The following is a 20653-nucleotide window of genomic DNA, read 5'->3' on the forward strand; positions in this document are numbered from 1 at the left end:
ACAATTTGTATGGAATATGTGCAACTCTTTGCAACCCCATGGACTATACAGCCCATGGAATTCTCCAGGCCAGAATACTGGAGTGGGTAGCCTTTCCCTTCTCCAGGGGATCTTCCCAACCCAGGGATCAAACCCAGGTCTCCCACATTGCAGGCGGATTCTTTACCAGCTGAGCCACAAGGAAAGCCCAAGAACACTGGAGTGGGTAACCTAACCCTTCTCCAGCAGATCTTCCTGACCCTAGGAATCAAACTGCGGTCTCCTGCATTGCAGGTGGATTCTTTACCAACTGAGCTATGAGGGAAGCCGTGGGAACCCTAAGAACCCCAAATAGCCAAAGCAATCTTAAGGAAAATGGCACTGGAGGAATCAGGCCCCCTGGCTTCAGACTGTACTACAATAACTAAAACAGTATGATACCGGTACAGAGACAGAATTATCAATCAGTGGGACAGGACAGGAAGCCCAGAGATAAACCCACACACCTATGGTCAGCTAATCTGTGACAAGGAGGCAAGAATATACAATGGAGACTGGACAGTCTCTTCAATAAGTGGTATTGGGAGAGCTGGATAGCTATATGTAAAAGAAAAAAATTAGAATATCCTCTAACACCATAAACAAAAATAATCTCAAAATGGGCCAAAGACCTAAATGTAAGATTGGATACTACAAAAGTCTGTAGAGGAAAATACAGGAAGAACATTTTGATGACATAAATCACAAGATCTTTTTTTTCACCTACCTCATAGAGTAATGAGAATACAAAACAAATGGATGGGATCTAATTAAACCTAAATGCTTTTGCACAGGAATGGAGACCATAAATAAAAACACAACCCACAGAATGAGAGAAAATAATTGCAAAAAAAAGCAACCAAAAAGGGATTAATCTCCAAAATATACAAACAGCCCATGCAGATCAATAATGACAATAAAACACAACCCAACCAAAAAATGGACAGAAAACTTAAATAGATATTTCTCCAAAGCAGACATACAGATGGCCAATAGACACATGAAAAAATGCTCAACATTGCAAATCAGTACTACAATGAGGTGTCACCTCACTCTGGTCAGAATGGACATCAGTAAAAAATCTACAAACATTAAATGCTGGAGAAGGTGTGAAGAAAAGGGTACCCTCCTACACTGTTGGTGAGAGTGTAAACTGGTACAGTCGCTGTGGAGAACAGTGAAGAGATCCCTGCTTCCCTGGTGGCTCAGTGGTAAAGAATCCATCTGCAATGCAGGAGACATGGCAAGAGCTATGGGTGCAATCCTTGTGTGGGAAAGATCCCCTGGAGAAGGGAATGGGAACCCACTCCAGTACTCTGGCCTGGAAAATCCCATGGACACAGGAGCCTGACAGGCTACACAGTCTCCGGGGTCACAAAGAGCTGGACACGACTTAGCAACCAAACAATTCAGCAATCCTACTCCCAGACATATATCCAGAGAAAATCATACTTTGAAAATGTACATGCAATCCAGTGTTCATTATTGCTGAGCCATAAAAAGAACAAAATAATGTCATTTGCAGCAACACAGATGAACCTAGAGATTGTCACACTGAGTGAAGTCAGACAGAAAAGGACAAATATCAAATGATATCACTTATATGTGGAATGTCAAAAATGGTACAAATGAACTTAAAGACTTACACAAAAGATATACAGTTACAAATGTAGGAAAGAATCTTATCATTACTAGGGTAGAAGGGAAGGAGGAATATCAACATATACACACTCAGTTCAGTTCAGTTCAATTCAGTCACTCAGTCGTGTCCGACTCTTTGCGACCCCATGAATCACAGCACACCAGGCCTCCCTGTCCATCACCAACTCCCGGAGTTTACTCAAACCCATGTCCATCGGGTCGGTGATGCCATCCAGCCATCTCATCCTCTGTCGTCCCCTTCTCCTCCTGCCCCCAATCCCTCCCAGCATCAGGGTCTTTTCCAATGAGTCAACTCTTCTCATGAGGTGGCCAAAGTACTGGAGTTTCAGCTTCAGCATCAGTCCTTCCAATGAACACCCAGGACTGATCTCCTTTAGAATGGACTGGTTGGATCTCCTTGCAGTCCAAGAGTCTTCTCCAACACCATAGTTCAAAAGCATCAATTTTTTGCACTCAGCTTTCTTCACAGTCCAACTCTCACATCCATACATGACCACTGGAAAAACCATAGCCTTGACCAGACGGACCTTTGTTGGCAAAGTAATGTCTCTGCTTTTTAATATGCTATCTAGGTTGGTCATAACTTTCTTTCCAAGGAGTAAGCGTCTTTTAATTTCATGGCTGCAATCACCATCTGCAGTGATTTTGGAGCCCAAAAAAGTAAAGTCTGACACTGTTTCCACTGTCTCCCAATCTATTTCCCATGAAGTGATGGGACCACATACACTACTATATTTAAAATAGATAGAAAAGGACCTACTAAATAGTACAGCAAAGTCTTCTCAATACTCTATAACAACCTATATGAGGAAAGAACCTAAAAAAGAGGCTTTTTACAATGTTTTATTACTTTCTGCTGTACAGTGAAGCAAATCAGTTATATGTATATGTATATATATAAAACCAACTGTGGGGCTTCCATCATAGCTCAGTTGGTAAAGAACCTGCCTGCAATGCAGGAGACCCAGGTTTGATTCCTGGGTCAGGAAGATCCCCTGGAGAAAGAAATGGCAACTCACTCCAGTATTCTTGCTTGGAGAATCCCATGGACAGAGGAGCCTGGCAGGTTACAGTCCATGGGATCGCAAGAGTTGGACATGACTTAGTGACAAAAACCACCACCAAAACCAACTGTACTCCAATAAAAATAAAACTATACTCCAATAAAAAAAATTTTTTAAAGCAAAAAAAGAAACCAAACGTAAGACCTTCCCTCTTGGAACATGCTTGGTTCCTACGGCTTACTAAATGCCCTCTTTGCCCGTGCAATTAGTACTCAGTATGGCTCTAACTAATTCCTGGGTATACCAGACAGTCATTTGGGACAAGGTGATTACATTGTTCCTTCCATCTTCCATTGTGGGAAGGGCAAGAATTTTGCCTCACCAGAATAAATGCACTTTATGCTAATAGACTTGCTTTCTTGTATATTGTTTCTGTTTACAGGACAATCAATGCCTTATCTACTACCACGTTACCAAACCAAACGTGGGTCTGCTCATCTGGACACAGTAAAGCTAATCTACTGAAGCCAGGTTATGGTGAAGAAAACTGTAGCACTTACTGTAAGGCCAAGCAAAGAGTATGGGCAACTATTGTTCAAAAAGCTTTTGTTTTAGGAAATGGTTTTTAAAAACAGGAGGAGGCAAGTAAATACAAAGTCACTACACACAAAAAATAAAAACAGGGTGAGGGATAGGATCTGAGGGTGTGTTATCAGCTCATGGACATTCTTCTGACTAGGCTGGTGATGAGGTAGTCAGGAGTCACCATCAACTTTCTGGTTTCCACCAGTCTAGAAACCAGATGTAGTCTAGTGTCCATGTGCTTGTGATCAGCACACAGTTCACTTCTTCCACCTGGGGGGCGTTTCGGCATCTGTAATGCAGCTCACAGTGTTACCCACTGCCCTTGAGGAGGAACTAAAGGTCCCTGACTTTGTTTAACGGCTAAATTCTAATTATTTTGTCTTGCTTGACCGTTTTACTTTGTTTCAGCATTTTTCACTCCTGGATTAAATTTGTTCTTTGGGACTTGATGAGGGCCTATGAGCCTTTGCTGTAGTTTGAGGTTTTTGTTTCTCTGGTGGTTTTTAAATTTATAAACAAGAAGCAGATGGAGGACATGGGCAGTGGGATGGGGGTATGTTCTGTCCCAGGAAGGGCCCGTAGGGTGCAGCTCAGTTACCATGGTACCCTAAAAAAAACTCTTATCTCCAACAAAGCACACTTTTTATGGCAGAATTATAGCACTGACTTCATGCCCATGAAATTACAACATGCCCCACCACCCAGAGGCAGCTGGCTTGGTAAGATGGTGAAGACTTAGTTACAGAACAAGTAGGGAGATAACATTTAGCATTTAGACTGAGGAGCTACCTTACAGAGTATAGTATGTTCCTTAAATCAGCCCATATTAGGGTCAGTCCAGCTGCCAGAATTCATGGGTCTGAGAGGTAAAGCATGGAATTGGGAGCTGCATCTCTCCCAATTCTAGCTAAGAATTCACTGAAGCCTTTCATTCCTTTACTGTGACCATGGGTTTGATGAGGTTGAAGCTTCTAGGGCCCAAAGTGGGAAAGCGTCCACCAGGGATCAATTTCATTGACATTGCAGCCTGACCCTGAATCCTGTGCGTGTGCATGCCGAGTCGCTTCAGGTGTGTCTGACTCTTTGCGATCCACTGGACTGCAGCCTGCCAGGCTCCTCTGTCCATGAGATTCCCCAGGCAAGAATACTGGAGTGGGTTGTCATGCCCACCTCCAGGGGATCTTCCCAACCCAGGGATCGAACCTTCACCTCTTATGTCTCCTGCATTGGCAGTCAGGTTCTTGGCCACTAGTGCCACCTGGGAAGCCTGATGCTGAAACCTACCCATGTTTAAATCCCTGTACTACCAAACTAACAGGTAGAGGAGATATTTCACTGACTTGGGTGACTGATCCTATTACCAAGGGCAAATTGGGTTGCTGTGCAAGTCGGACTATACCTGGAAGACATGGGTTCACTCTAATTGGTAGAAAATTGCAGCAACCCAATAAAGATAGGGCCACAATGAGTTTGATCTTGTAACAGTGAGAGTGGGCATAACTTCAACACAACAGAATCCCATCCAACCAAGGTGCTGGTAGACAGTAAGGAAAACATGGAATAAGTGGTGCAAAAGAAAACCATCATTATTGAGGGTTCTTGGCCAGTTACACAAGCAGGGTCCCCAGTAGCTGCTAAAATTTACAGTAATTGTTTCCCACCCTTCCCCCCATGCAGCCTCAACTAAGATAAAAAACTTTTGAAGTTTCATGTGGTGATGCCACTGAAGTCATATTCAACTCAGATCACTTCCTTTAATGTTCTCCATCTTCGGTGTCTCCTAGAATCTTTGTTCTACAGATATTGAGGCCCTGGCTCTACCCTTGATATTTCTTTATATCTTCAGTTTTAATTCCCAAGTTCTGGGTTCTAGGAGGATAACATTTGGTCTGATTTCTAGTACAGTTTTCTGAAGTATCCATTGTGATATTCATTTTATTTTGTCTTGTGGAAAACATGATTTCCAAGGTCTCTTCCTTCATTTGTAGACTTGTCTTTCCCCATGGCTGTTTTCTTTTGTTTTTATGAATGTGATAGCCTCTCCCATCTCATGGCAACTGTGAATTTAATATTTTTGAAGTTGTTGCTGTTTCCTGGCCACTCAGCTGGATTCTCTTCTTCAAACTGCTGATCTGTTTATTTTACAAAGAGAAATTGAGGTCAGTAGTTTGAGGACTGTATATCAGAATCACTTGGCAAGTGTTTTCAAAATATACGTTCCCAGTTTAACTCCTTCAATGCCGCTGCTCCCAGTCCCAACAAAAGTGTAACAGTCTCCAAGAACTGTGTCTAGAGAAGAGTCTTAGAAAATAAAACACCTACCCAGGTGATTTTGGCATGCTTCCTCACCCCACAGTGAGAAATGGCAAACTGATATGAACAGTACACAGATGGTGTGAACTTCCTCTGGGAACCCAGGTTATTAGCTGGTTAGCATATTGACTTGCTATAACGTGTTGTGTGTGGACATTCTGTGTTGGCGGTGGTAGCCCACAGGAGAAAACTTTCAGCAGTAGCAGGCCAGGAGAGCTAGTGGAGTCTTAGAGGTGGCTGTTTAATCTGCTTCTTATTATGCCACATTGCTTGGTCTTCAGCTGGCATTCAGTAAATATTTACTCTGGAAGGAATGAGAAGATCAGAGCACTAGTTGCCAAGGAGGGTCAGGAAAGCACTGGCGTGGAGGCTGTGAGCATCCAAGAATCCACTGCTGTGCCGCCGACTTCCCTTCCACACTGGCTGCGGCACCTGCAGCCGACTGCAGTCCTGGCCCCTCTTCTCTCCACGGTCCCGTCACACAACTTCTGGGTCCACTGCAGACAGGCTCCTGGGTTTGCTTGTGTGATGTCACAAGTAGGAGCCGGAGTCAGCAGGCCAGAGTACAGAGCCTTGATCACTTGGTTCCTAACATTTTTGGTTAGTTGTGGGTACCTCTCTCTGACATGTTTCAAGCATTTGTTCCAGAAATGCTGGCAGTTTCCAGAAATGCCATTGAAAAAAAATCTCCATCCATCCACTTACTTCTATGGGGTTAGTCATCTCCTCTTGTGCTGACTTGCAGGTTTGCTGTCTCTGCCAAGCACGTCCATCACTCTGAACCTATTTACTCTCATCTAAAAATGTTGCAAAATGCCTGCCTGGCCTACAGATAACAACTTATTTCTTCAAGTTACTACAATATTTACCTTTGTTTTAATGTAATTTTTGTCATTTCAAAAGAACCCTTGAGTTCTAATCTTTATCTTGAACACTGATTTTTTTAAATGTGAATTTCTATATCTAAGTCAGCAGGCTTGCAGACTATAGGGCAAATGTGATTACAGATATATTTTCAGGCCACCTCAATATCACTAATGTATAAAACATTTGGATGAAAGATTAGAATCATACTGCATAGGACATGACTGATGTTCATCAGTATTGAGTCCCTTTCCTCTCCTGGTCATAAAGGTGACCATCCATGCCCCTTACACTTGGAAAGGGCCATGGGACTTGTTTACATCAATGAAATGTGAGACGTTAGCTACGTCACTTTCTGGCTATTCTCCAGCCTGTCCCCCTGAGGCAGCAACTACAGGAACCACCTGTCTCAGATGTTGGAGTCACAAGATGGTAGGACACAGTCAGCCTGAATTCTGAAGTGACTGTAGGCCCATGTGAATCAACCTATGCTGTATTAAAGACTTTGAAACTGTTTTTGAGTACAACATAACAATTCATTCTGATTATTTTGTATTTGGGTTTTCTTTTTTCCCCACATAACACATCAGCTTTTTTCCATGCCTCTAAAGTTCATCTAAGAACAAGATTTTTAATGGCTGCAGAATATTTCATGATAAGTTTGTATGCCACAAGTTTTTTGAACTAATCCCTTATCACTGAACATCTAGTCAGAAGCATGTCTAGAAACTAATGCTGTGGGAGCTTTATTCTGTTGTCATTGGTTCTGTATCAAATTGCACTGATGCTATTCTTATAGTTAGTGCTAAACACTGCTGCAAGTAAATGAAAACTTCATTGTTAACAGGTATAAAAATACACAGGCTGTTTAAAGATCGCATGGTTGTTTACATAGAAAATCCCAAGGAATCTAACAAAACAACTAGAAAGAGTGAATTTAGCAAGACCAACCATATAAACACTCATGAAAATCAAAGTGTTAGTTGCTCAGTCATGTCCGACTTTGTCACCCCATGGACTGTAGCCTAACAGGTTCCTCTGTCCAGGGGATTTTCTAGGCAAAAATCCTGGAGTGGCAATTCCCTTCTCCAGGGGATCTCCCTGACCTAGGGACTGAACCAGGGTCTCCTGCATTGCAGGCAGATTCTTTACCATCTGAGCCCCCCAGGGGAGCCCCTATAAACATGTATAAATTGGTTGTATTATATATATTAGTGTGCAAATGATTGAAAAATGTAAATAAAAACAATTTATAATAGCAACAAAAAACCTCACATGACTAGGATTTAGTTTATAAATAAAAGACACACAATAGAGGGATGAGATTCAAGATTAAGGAGAAGGACTTGGGCTCACCTCCTCTCATGGAAGCACCAAAATCACAATGAATAACTTTAGACAAAGAAGACTCAAATCTATCAAAAAAGATATTCCACACACAAAGGCAAAGAGAAAACCATAACGAGATGGTAGGAGGCGTGCGTTAGCAATATAATCAAGTCCCATAAACTGGAAAATAATTTTATTGCAGAGCTTCTTTCACAGGAGTAAGATTTCTGAGCTCCACATCAGGCTCCCCAGTCTGGGGATTCTGGTATTGTGAGGAGGAACCCCCAGACCATTTAGCTTTGAGGGTCAGCACGACTTGAGTGTTGGTGTTCCACGGGACTTGAGGAAACAGACTCTACTCTTGGAGGGTACGCACAAGATTTCACATGCACTGGGATGCAACAAAGGCGCTTCTAAGAGGGAAGTTATTGCAATACAATCTTACCTCGGGAAAGAAAATCTCAAATAAACAACCTAAGTCTACACTTTAAGCAACTAGAGAAAGAAGAACAAACAAAACTCAAAGTTAGATAAGATGAAATTATAAAGATCAGAGCAGAAGTAAATGAGAGTTGAAGAGAAATAGAAAAGATCAATGAAACTAACTAAAGTTGGTTCTTTGAAAAAGACCCAGAAAATGACAGACCTTTACCTGTACTCAAGAAAAAAGTGGGGAGGGCTCAAATTAATAAAATTGGAATTGAAAAAGGAGAGCTTACAATGGACATCATAAAAATACAAAGGATCATAAGAGACTACTGCAAGCAACTACATGCCAATTAAATGAACAACCTCAAAGAAGTGGAATGTTGTACCTTTCTAAGAATTTGTCCAAGACTGAACCAGGAAGAAATAGAAAAATTGAACAGGCCAGTCAGAAGTACTGAAATTGAAAACTGATTTAAAATCTTCCCAACAAAGAAAAGTCCAGGACCAGATGGTTTCACAGGTGAATTCTATCAAACATATAGAGAAGAGTTAATACCTATCCTGAAACTATTCTAAAAAAACTGCAGAGGAAAGAACACTGAAAAACTCATTCTACGAGCTGCCATCACCCTGATACCAAAATCAGACGAGGATACCACAAAAAGAAAATTACAGTCCAGTATCTATGATGAAAATAGATGCAAAAATCCTCAACAAAATACTGGCAATCCAAATCCAACAATACTTTAAAAGGATTATACACCATGATCAAGTGGAATTTATCCCAGAGATGCAAGGATTCTCCTATATATGCAAATCAATGTGATACAACACATTAAAAAATTGAAAAATAAAAACTATATGATCATCCCAATAGATGCAGAAAAAGCTTTTGACAAAATCCAATACCCATTTATTTAAAAAAATAACCTCCCCAGAAAGTGGGACTAGAGAGAACCTACCTCAACATAATTTAAGGCCTTGTGTGACAGACAACTAGCATCATACACAATGGTGAAAAGCTGAAAGCATTTCCTCCAAGAACAGAAATAAGACAAGGATGTCCACTCTTGTCACTTTCATTCTAGATTTTCAAGTCCTAGCCATGGTAATCAGAAGAAAAAGGAAAATAGAGAATCCAAATTGGAAGAGAAGCAAAACTGTCACTGTTTGCAGTTGACATGATACTATACCAAGAAAACTCTAAAGATGCTACCAGAAAACTATTAGGGCTCATCAGTGGATTCGGTAAGGCTGCAGGATACAAAATTAATACACAGAAATCTCTTGCATTTCTATACACTAACAATAAAATATCAGAAAGATATGAAGGATCCCATTTACCATCGCACTGAAAATAAAACACCTAGGACTAAACCTACCTAAGGAGGCAAAAGATTTGTCCTCAGAAAACTGTAAGACATTGATGAAAGAAATCAAAGATGACCCAAGCTGATAGAGAGATACACCATGTTCTTGGATTGGAAGAATCAGTACTATCAAAATGGCTATAATACCCAAAGCAATCTACAGATTCAATGAAATTCCTATCAAATTACCTATGGCATTTTTCACAGGACTGGAAAAAGAACTACAATTTGTATGAAAGAGGCCCCAAATAACCAAAGCAATATTGAGAAAGAAAAATGGAGCTGGAGGAGTCAGATTCCCTAACTCCAGACAATTCTACAAAGTTACAGTAATTGTAATGGTATGATACTGGCACAAAGAAAGACTTACAGAGCAACAGAACAAGATAGAAAGCTCAGAAATAAACACACGGTCAATTAATCTGCAACAAAGGAAGGAAGAATATTCAATGGAGAAAACACAGTCTCTTCAATAAGTGGTGCTGGGAAAACTGGACAGTTACATATAAAAGAGTGAATTCAGAACATTCTCTAACACTATATAAAAATAAATTCAAAATGAATTAAAGATCTAAATGCAAGGCCAGACACTAAAAACTCTTCAAAGAAAAACATAGGCAAAACACTCTTTGACATAAATCACAGTAATATCTTTTTCTTAATAAATCACCTCCTAGAGTAATGGAAATAAAAACAAAAACAAATGGGACCTAATTAAAACTCAAAATCTTTTGGATAGCAAAGGAAACCATGAGCAAAACAAAAACACAACCCACAGAATGGGAGAAAATATTTGCAAATGAAGTGACCAACACAGGGTTAATTTCCAAAATTTACAAATAATCCACGCAGATCAAACAACCCAATCAAAAAAAAAATGTTCATCTTCAAATAGACATTTCTCTAAAGACATACAGATGGCCAGAAATCACATGAAAAAATGCTCAACATTGCTAATTATTAGAGAAATACAATTCACAACCACAATGAGATATTACCTCACACAGGTCAGAATGGCCATCAAGAAGTTCACAAATAATAAATGCTAGAGATATGGGGAAAAGGGAACCCTTATGCACTGTAATTTGTACAACTATTATGGAGAAGAGTATGGAGGTTCCTTAAAAAACTAAAAATAGGACTTCCCTGGTGGTGCAGTGGAAAAGAATCCACTGCCAATGCAGGGGATATGGGTTCAATCCCGGGCCTGGGAATATTCCACATGCTGCAAAGCAACTAAGCCTGTGTGCCATAAATGCTGAGCCTGTGCTCTAGAGCCCGCTGGGTCACAGCTACCAAGCCGCATGCTGCAGCTACTGAAGGCTTCACGCTCTAGAGCCTGTGAGCCACAATACTGAGCCCATGGGCCCTAGAACCTATGCTCCACAATAAGAGACGCCATCACAATGAGAAGCCCACATATCACAATGAAGACCCAGTGTGTAGACAAAAATAAACTAATAGAACTACCATATGATCCAACAATCCCATTGCTATCTAGAGAAAACCAAAATTCAAAAAGATACATGCATTCCAGAGTTCATTGCAGCACTATTTACAACAGCCAGGACATGGAAGCAAGCTAAATGTCCATCGACAGAGGAATGGATAAAGATGTGGTACATATATACAGTGAACTATTACTCAGCCATGAAAAAGAAAATAATGCAATTTGCAGCAACATGGATAGACGTACTAGAGATTACACTAAGTACCAAAGACAAATACCATATGATATCACTTAAAAGTGGAATCTTAAAAAAAAATGAGCACAAATTAACTGATTTACAAAACAGACTCGTATCGTTTGAGAACAAACTTATGCTTACCAAAGGGGAAAACTGGGGTGGGGGTGGGTAACAAATAAAGCATTTGGGATTAACATATACATACTACTCTATGTAAAATAGATAATCAACTAGGATCTAATGTATAACATGGGAGACTCTACTCAATAACCTGTAATAAGCTAGCTGGGAAAGGAATCTGAAAGAATGGATATATGTATATATATGTATGTATATAACTAAATCACTTTACTATACACCTGAAACTAACACAACATTGTAAATGAACTATACTCCAATATAAAATAAAGATGCATCTCTATTTTGAAATTCTAAAATACTGCTGAGAGAAATTGAAAAGTAAAAAGTGAAGTAATACACCATTTTCAACTAATGGGAATGAAACAGCTAAATATTCTTATGAAAAACAATGAATCTAGACCCCTTACCTCACATCACGAGTAAGTGCATGCTAAGTCCCTTCAGTCATGTCCAACTCATTGGGACCCCATGGACCATAGTCCACCAGGCTCCTCTGTCCATGGGATTCTCCAGACAATACTGGAATACATAGCCATGCCCTCCTCCAGGTGATCTTACCAACCCAGGGATTGAACAGGACTCTCCTATGTCTCCTGCATTGGCAGGCAGGTTCTTTACCATTAGCACCACCTGGGAAGCCCCCACCTCACATCATACCCAAATACTAATTCAAGATGCAACATAAACTCAACTGAAAAAACTAAAATTATAAAGCTTCTTGGAAAAACTTAGAATATCTTTGCAACCTGTGGATAGGCAAAAGTTTAGATGGGATGTGACACAGTGAGCAATAACCATAAATGAGAAAAAGTTGATAAATGAGACTTTATCAAAAACTTTTTATATCAAGACATAAATAGTAAAATTTATGGACAAGCCATAGATAGAGAAATATTTACAAAACAAGGATCTACCAAATGCAACAATACAAAGTCAGTAAGTAAAACCACCATATAAATAAATGGGAAAACTGAACAAATACTTCACAAAGGAAAAGACATGTATGGCTAATAAGCATATTAAAAAAATGCACTTCACCGATAGTTAATGATGTCAAGCAAAGTAAACCACAGTGGCGTACCACCATACATTCACCAGGGGCTTCCCTGGAGGCTCAGTTGATAAACAATCTGCCTGCAATGCAGATCATCTGCAATGCAGGAGACCTGGGTTCTATCCTGGGTTGGGAAGATCCCCTGCAGAAGGAAATGGTTTCCCACTTTTTGCCTGGGAAACCCCATGGACAGAGGAGCCTTACGGGCTACAGTCCATTGGGCCACAAGAGTCAGACACGACTTAGCAACTAAACCACCACATACATTCACCAGAGGGCTTCCCAGGTGGCCTAGTGGTAAAGAACCCACCTGCCAATGTAGGAGACATTAGAGGTGTGGGTTAGATCCCTGGATTGGGAAGATCCCCTAAAGAAGGGCATGGCAACCCACTCCAGTATTCTTGCCTGGAGAATCCCATGGACAGAGGAGTCTGGCAGGCTATGGTCCATAGGGTCACAAAGACTCCAACACAACTGAAGTGACTTAGCACACACACATACATTCACTATAGCAGCTAAAATTTTAAAAGACTAATAATCACAAATGTTGGTAAAGATGTAGAGAAAAATTAGAAATTTTTAAAAGTTGTGGAGCAACTGGAACCTGCATATATTGTTGGTAGGAATGTAAAATAGTGCAATACTCTTGGCCCCTTTATCTTCTCCACCCCAACTGGTTCCAAGAATTTAATACCCTTCATTAGCTTATGACTCTCAAACTTCTATCTCTAGCCCAGATTCTCACCCAAGCTCCAGCGTAGTACCCAACTCCTGCAGTCAGGCCTTCACCGTATGTCTAATTGATACCTCACACACAACATGTACAAAAACAAATTCTCGATCCTCCCCCACAAAGTCTAATTTCACCTCTGCTTCCCCTTAGTGATGCCAACTCTATACTCCAGGTGCTGAGGCCAAAAATTCTTAGTCATCCTCCTCTTTTCCTTATACCCAATTCATCAGGAAACCAAGCTAATCCTACCTCCAGGTTATGCCTGGAACTTGACCACTTCCCAATGTCTCCCTGCCACCACCCTGGCTCAGATCACGGCTATACCTTTCCAGCTGGTTCCCTTGCTGCTTTTTCCGCCAACCGCCAGGACTATCAAATGAATCCCTTTAAAATGTAAGTCAGACGTTATCACTTGTCTGCTCAGAACACTGCATGGCTCCCTACTTCCCCTAAAGTCTGAAGACATTCAGTGGCCTTCAAGACTCTGTGTGACCCCCTGTGGTCCTCACACGCCCCTTGTGTACTGATCCCAGCCACACCAGCCTCCTGGTGGTCCCTGGAGTGTGTTAGGCATTGTCTAGACCTGAGGTTTCCTCACTAGCTGTTTCTTCTGCCCCCAAACCCTTTGTCCAGATCTTTCACAAGAAAAAAGCTCTCTTCTTCCTTCAAGTCTTTGCTCAGATGGATCCCAAGCACCAGCAACAGTGCTAGTATCTAGACCAGTACATGCTCAGTTGGTAAATAAGTGAGGCATATAGAACTGTGTGATCAAACCTCCACAGATCCTCTAACCAGCTACATTTGATACCCTTGGTATATTTCCTTCCTCCAACAAAAACAGATTTGTCTTCAGATCAACCTAGGACTACCCAAAGAGTTTTAAACTTTATTCCCCCAACCAGTCTGAAGTGTAATCAAGACCCAGGAGATGAGGAGAAGTGGACTTAGTTGAAAAAGAAATCCCATTTAAATCTACTCCTAAGTCAGAGAACTGCAGTCAGGTAGGTTCTGTACCCAAGAACACAGAACCAGAGAACAGTGTCACTCAGATACATGATAAGGATCCCAAGAGTCATCTTTATTTATTTAGAATGAAAACAAAACCAAAAACAAAAAAAAGCAAAAAAAAAAGGTCATCTCTCCTTAATTCCTGCTCAGTTTCTAAGGAATTAAGTTTCAATCTTAATATTCAACTTCTTCCCTCCAGACCTTGTGGGCTTACTTTTCTTCTTAAGGATTTGTTGAAAGCAAAAGTAACCATCACAACCAACTGTTGCACAAAAAAGATTAACTTCACTGCCAATCAAGAGGCAAATTGCTGCCCGAGATTTGCCACTTATCACAAGCAACTAAGAATCAAGGTACAACAGAATAGGTAGCATCTTTGAGCCTCCTAAGAATCCTCATTTTTGCTGCCACTGCACAGTCATCAATGGTCAGGGGTCAAGTCCCAGAGCGCATGCATGACCGGAAACCCAGACGTGGTACTCCAGTGGTGAGCTTCCTATATCCTGGAAGTTCTACTGCACGGAGCCGGCAGACTACGGGACTGGCGGCTACATGCAGTCTCAAGCCCTGGGTCAAGAAGATCCCCTGGGGAAGGAAATGGCAACCCATTCCAGTATTCTTGCCTGGAAAATCCCATGGACAGAGGAGGCTGGTGGGCTACAGTCCATGGGGTCACAAGAGTCAGACACGACTGAGCAACACTTTCACATTCAGCCAGCTTCTGCATAAAGAGGGGGTGGCTCTGAAACATGGCCCCTAGCACCTATTCATTGGTCAGCTTTTACCTGTGACACAATCACTTTTCCATTTGCAATCACTTGCAGTCAAGGGAGGAATAATGGAATCAGCCAGGGTCTAGATTTAGGTCATAGCATGAGCCTGATGAGCCAACATCAGTTAGCCACTGACTACACCATTTATGCCATCAGAGTCAGAACAGAAAAACAAAGGCGTTCTGGTGGCATATATGATACAGAGGTTAGGAAGTCTGGAGAAGCCATGAGTCCACTTATTATTGCTAGTGCTTCTGTTAATTCATTAATTAAATGATTTGTGTTGAGTCATCTTTCCAGAGCTTTCCTGGTAGCTCAGACGGTAAAGAATCTACCAGCAAGGCAGGTAGACCCAGTAATGCAGGAGACCTGGGTTCAATCCCTGGGTTGGAAAGATCCCCTGGAAGAGGAAATGGCTACCCACTCCAGTATTCTTGCCTAGAGAATCCCATGGACAGAAGAGCCTGGTAGGCTACAGTCCATAGGGTTGCAAAGAGTTGGATATGCCTGAGCGGCTAACAGGTGAGCAGGCCATCTTTCCAGTATCTTGAAGCTAAGTCCATTTTGCTGGTTACCAAGACAAGGTCAGGTCAAGTGTGTGGATGTGAATAACTTATATCATATAGACTACTCAAATTAAACAGAAGGTAACCTCTTTTCTAAGACTCTAGCTCAAATAAGAATAACTCCATCCCAGCACACTACTCCTTACTATCAATGTCAGATCTCTTACAATACTATAAAGACAGAAAACCAAAAGATTTTATGAAAATCTCTTTTGAGAACCTTCATATCCCATGGAGTATTGGTCTTGGTGAAACATTACTTTCTCTTGTAGATAATATAGCAATTTAGCAAAACCGAGTAAGTCAAACTCATTCCAAAAGTAAAATATTTCTGATTCATCTTAGCCTTCCTACCTAAGCTGACACATTTGCTCATGAAAATTACTTGAGATATCTTTATAGTGAGAGGTGGAAACTATTCTTTACTCTTGAGCAGTTCTTAAAAGCAAGTAATACTTGAATTTGTTCCTCCTGAGAATTAAGGGGCGATGTGGGGGGGATGGGGGAGGATCAAGGAGGTGTTAACAGTAAGAGCAAGAAAGAATCTAAAGAACTGATAACTATTTCTTATCAACAGCTGCTATTGAAAAGAAGCATATCTTTCTGCACTGTTGTACTCTTAACCACTGACTGGCAGGCATCTGGTCAATCTTAGGATTCAAGTAGCCCATATGGCCATTGGCAGCAAACCCTTGAGCTGCTGCAGTGCCAGGGCCATGTCAGAGCTGGTTCATGGGGAGGTCATGGAGAAAAACACAGTTTCTATGCCATGGCAGAGGTAGTTCTCTAGTCCAGATGACAAGGGTCTCACATCTCTCCCAACATCATGATCGGTTCAAGAGACACACAGTCCAGCATCCAGGTGTGAGACCCACTCAGGACAGTCGTCATTGCTGGGTAATCAGCAGATATAGCCAAAACAAGCTAAAGAAGAGGGTATAAACCCTTCCAGAAACTCCATTAGTAAAAATATCTATGTAAGGTGTGGATACTGAGCAGTTTGGGATGGAAATGAATTCTCTCCAACTGATGCTGGTCAACCGAGAGCAACCAGTGTGACTGTGACATTTGTGTGGGTTGGGGATGGTAGGTAAGACTTAGAAAATTAAAGGTGATCCACACTGGCCGAGAGGTATTTTTTTCTGCTACGTATCTTTACATGATTTCTTCTGGGAAAAGTGCCTCTCGTCTCATTAGGTCTTTCTATAATCCACCCACCATAACAATCCTCCATAACAAGTGTCCTCTCTATGCCATGGGGACACCACGCTTGAGGCTATATGTGCCCCAGATCTGTGATTTCCTCATGCATATGCACTAGCTCACTTGTGTCTGACTCTTTGTGACCCCATGGACTATAGCCCACCAGGCTCCTCTATCCATGGAATTTTCCAGGCAAGAACACTGGAGTGGGTTGCCATTCCCTACTCCAGGAGATCTTCCCAACTCAGGGATAGAACCTGGGTCTCCTGCATTGGCAGGCGGGTTCCTTACCACTCACTGTACCATCTGGGAAGTCCATAATTTCCTCCTGCCTGTTCAAATCTTCCCTCTCCTTTAAAGCTCAGTTGAAGAACATTCTATATGAAGAAGTTCATGAAGATCTATAGATGACTCCAGCCCCAAAGATATCACTCATCTCTGAACTTACATGCCACTAATTTTCTACTTTATTACACATCATTTGATGCTATAAAGTTACCCATGGTGTATTCCTCAATAAAATCATCCTCAAAGTCAGAAATTAAAACTTTCACTTTCTTGTTTGCCCCCACGGTACCTGGAATAGGCATGGACATATGGGAGACAAAGAAAGAGCAGTTGGGTTTTTCAAAAGTTGAAAACCAGCACATAGATTAAAAGAAAAGTTAGACCAGATAAACCTTATCAAAAATGTCTAAATTACATGCAGATCCAAAATTATATTATCTAAAAAAGCAAGGCAAGTATATTTTCCTGCCATTTGGAAGCCAGTGATGGATTTAAAAAAAAAAAAAAATCTCAGCAATGGCCGCAAATTGCAAAGACAACATAGTTATGGGAAAGAGTGAAGGAGGGAAGGCAAGATTTTATTTCAAACTGACCTTTATAAAACATTCAAAGGATGCGGAGGGAAAGTTAAGGATGACAGACAGCGAGCCAGGTGCTGCCTTACAGAGGAGAAGGATGACAAGGAAAACAGGCACTAATTGTGAGGGAAGGAGGATATGAAAGGGCATCGTCTGAAGGACGGGGGATGAGAGCTCTGTGCAAGGGGCCATGAGAACTACATTCCACTCTGACAGCCTCTGCACAGAAAGATGTAGACAAATTAGAACCTATACAGAGGTGAACAGAAGCATCTGAACGGCTGGGAAATTCAGAAAGCATACCCTGTAACATGGAAAAGTACGTTATAAAAGCTCTCACGGCTTCCACGCTTCACTCTGAATCAAACCATGGTCCTCCATTTTCTAGAAGCACAATATTTTAACATATATGATGTGCCTGGAACTTGACACACATGACTTCTAAATTGCACACCAACCTAACGATGCTACTGGCTGTGTTCCTTTTATCATATAGATGAGGATACGAAGGTTCAGAGGATTAAAGCTAGTTACCTATTCACCCATTCAACAAGGATTTTTTTGCCCCCAATTTTAAACATTTTTGTTTTGTTTTTTGTTTTGTGTTAATGGGCTATAGCCAATTAACAATATTGTGGTAGTTTCAGGTGAACAGTGAAGGAACTCAGTCATACATATACTTGTATCCACTCTCCCCCAATCCCGCCCCCATCCAGGCTGGCACATAACATTGCGTAGATTTCCATGTGCTATACAGTAGGTCCTGGTTGGTTATCCATTTTGAATATAGCAGTGCATGACCTTCCCAAACTCCCTAACTCTCTCTTCCCCCAGGCAGCCATAAGTTCATTTTCTAAGTCTATGAGTGTCTTTCTTCCGTGAGGACTTACTGTTGCCTTCCTCTATGCTAGGAACAGAGTACTAAGTGGAGATCAGGGCAGCAATGTCTGCCCTCATGGAATTTACACCCAAAGCTCATGGTCATAGAGTCAGAGAGTGTAGATACGATTTGGACTCTGATTCTAAATCCCATAGTCTCTTTTTCTCTTCTAACCCAGCAAAGAAAGCCTATAAATTGTTCTCTTTTTAGACCTGTCAAAACAACCTAACAATGTCGTTATAAAAACTTTTTGTCTCAACAACACTTATTGAAAAGACTGTTAAAACTACCGGAGGGAATATGAAAGTGTGTGGGAAATCTGGAAGGGAAACTTTTCTTACCTCTTATGTTCCTAAAGCAATAATACATAGAAGGCTTTTATGGTACATTGAGAAAACAAGAGGGGAGCTCCCCCTTCCTTGACAAACAGAAATTGTGGGAAAGGCTTATCAAAAATTATAAAACTGAGCTTGAAAACAAAACAAGAAAAGAAAAACCATAAATTTATTCCAGAAATAAAGAAACTTCCAGCTAAGTGACTGCAGTTAGGGGAGTTCACGGACTATGGCTCCCATGGGTACTGAAACCAAACAAATTCTAGGGGTTAGGGTTTTGAAACCCACATGAGTCATCAAACCTAGGAGCTGGGGAGCTGCGTATAAGGCCCTGAACCTGGAGTTATAAGGGCTACTCTGTCTCCCAGAAGAAGACAAAATATCACCCAGAGTCTTGAGAAAGGGACGAGGAAATTGTCCTCCTGGGTCCAGGGATAAATAAAAATAAGTCAACTCTAAGAAATGGAAATACTGAAATAACAGATCCATAGTCCAAAATTAAGCCAGATGATGAAGAAACCCCAAGCTGAGAAAGGAATACAAAGCTAGTCCTGAACTAGTGAAAACTCCTAGAACACTGGCAAAAGCAAACCCAAAATTCCACTACATGGACACTTCTACAACCCATTATAGATGCAAAAGCCCCAACTAGAGGTAAATTCACAATAATACGTAAACCCAATGAAAACATGAAATACAATGAAGGTGGGTCTGCAAACACATCAGTTGAAGCGTTGGAGCTAGTACAACAATTCATAAAGGGCTACAAGATAAGCAAAAGAATGAAGGAGATGGAAGCAATAGGAACTATAATGAACAGGTCAGAATTCTTGAAAAGACATATTCTAAAGAGAATTAAGAGGGGCTCTTAGAAATTAAAAATTTTGTCATTGAAATTGAAAACCCCGATGCACATTCGGTAAGCGAATTAGTTAGATGCAGCTGACAGAGAAAAGTCAATCAGCCAGAAGAAAGCACTAAAGACATACTCTAAGTACTGTAGAGAGAAAGAGACGGACATTATTAAAGAGCTATTGGAATATATGAAGACTAGAATAAGATTAAACATCTATGATGTCGGCTCTAGAAATAGACACTGAAAAAAGAGGGAGAAGTTTATTCAACAAAAATGGTTGAAAACTATTTCCAATGTGGGTTCTTACTTTGAAGAGCACAGAGAATCAAAAGAATATAGAAACATTAAATCCAGCAACATTATAGTGAAAGTACAAAACACTTAAGGAAAAAAATCTTGAAAACTAAAAAAGGAAAAAAAGACACAAATCACCTACAGAGGAATGGCAATCAGACTACACCATATTTCATATCTGCATCAGTAGATGCCAGAATTGTATCCCTAACAGCTAGGGGAACCTTTCAACCTAGAACTTTCTACCTGGATAATCTTCGATCATGTTGCTCAGCATGGAAGATGGTAGCCACTAGTCAAATGTGACTCAAGCACTTTAAATGTAGCTAACCCAAACTTAGGTGCACCATCAGTGTAAAATACACTCTGGTTTTCAAAGACTTAGGAAAACAAGAATGAGAAATCTCTTTAATTTTTACACTGATTGCATGTTGAAACAATATTATTTTGGCTATACTGAGTTAAATATAATGCATTAACATTTAATACATCTTTTTAAAAACTTTAAAAATCAGTCCTACTAATCTCTGTCCAGTAACTGAAATTCACCACCTTCCTCGAACTTCAGGCTATTTTTTACTTAATCTCTTAGTTATCTCCTTGGCTCCCCTATACTTTAGAACTCTCTTGGTTTCAAGTAACACATTCATTTGTAGGCTCATTTTACCCATGTCTCTCCTCA

This window comes from Cervus canadensis, chromosome 17, assembly GCF_019320065.1.
Source record: "Cervus canadensis isolate Bull #8, Minnesota chromosome 17, ASM1932006v1, whole genome shotgun sequence".
Classification (NCBI taxonomy): Eukaryota; Metazoa; Chordata; class Mammalia; order Artiodactyla; family Cervidae; genus Cervus; species Cervus canadensis.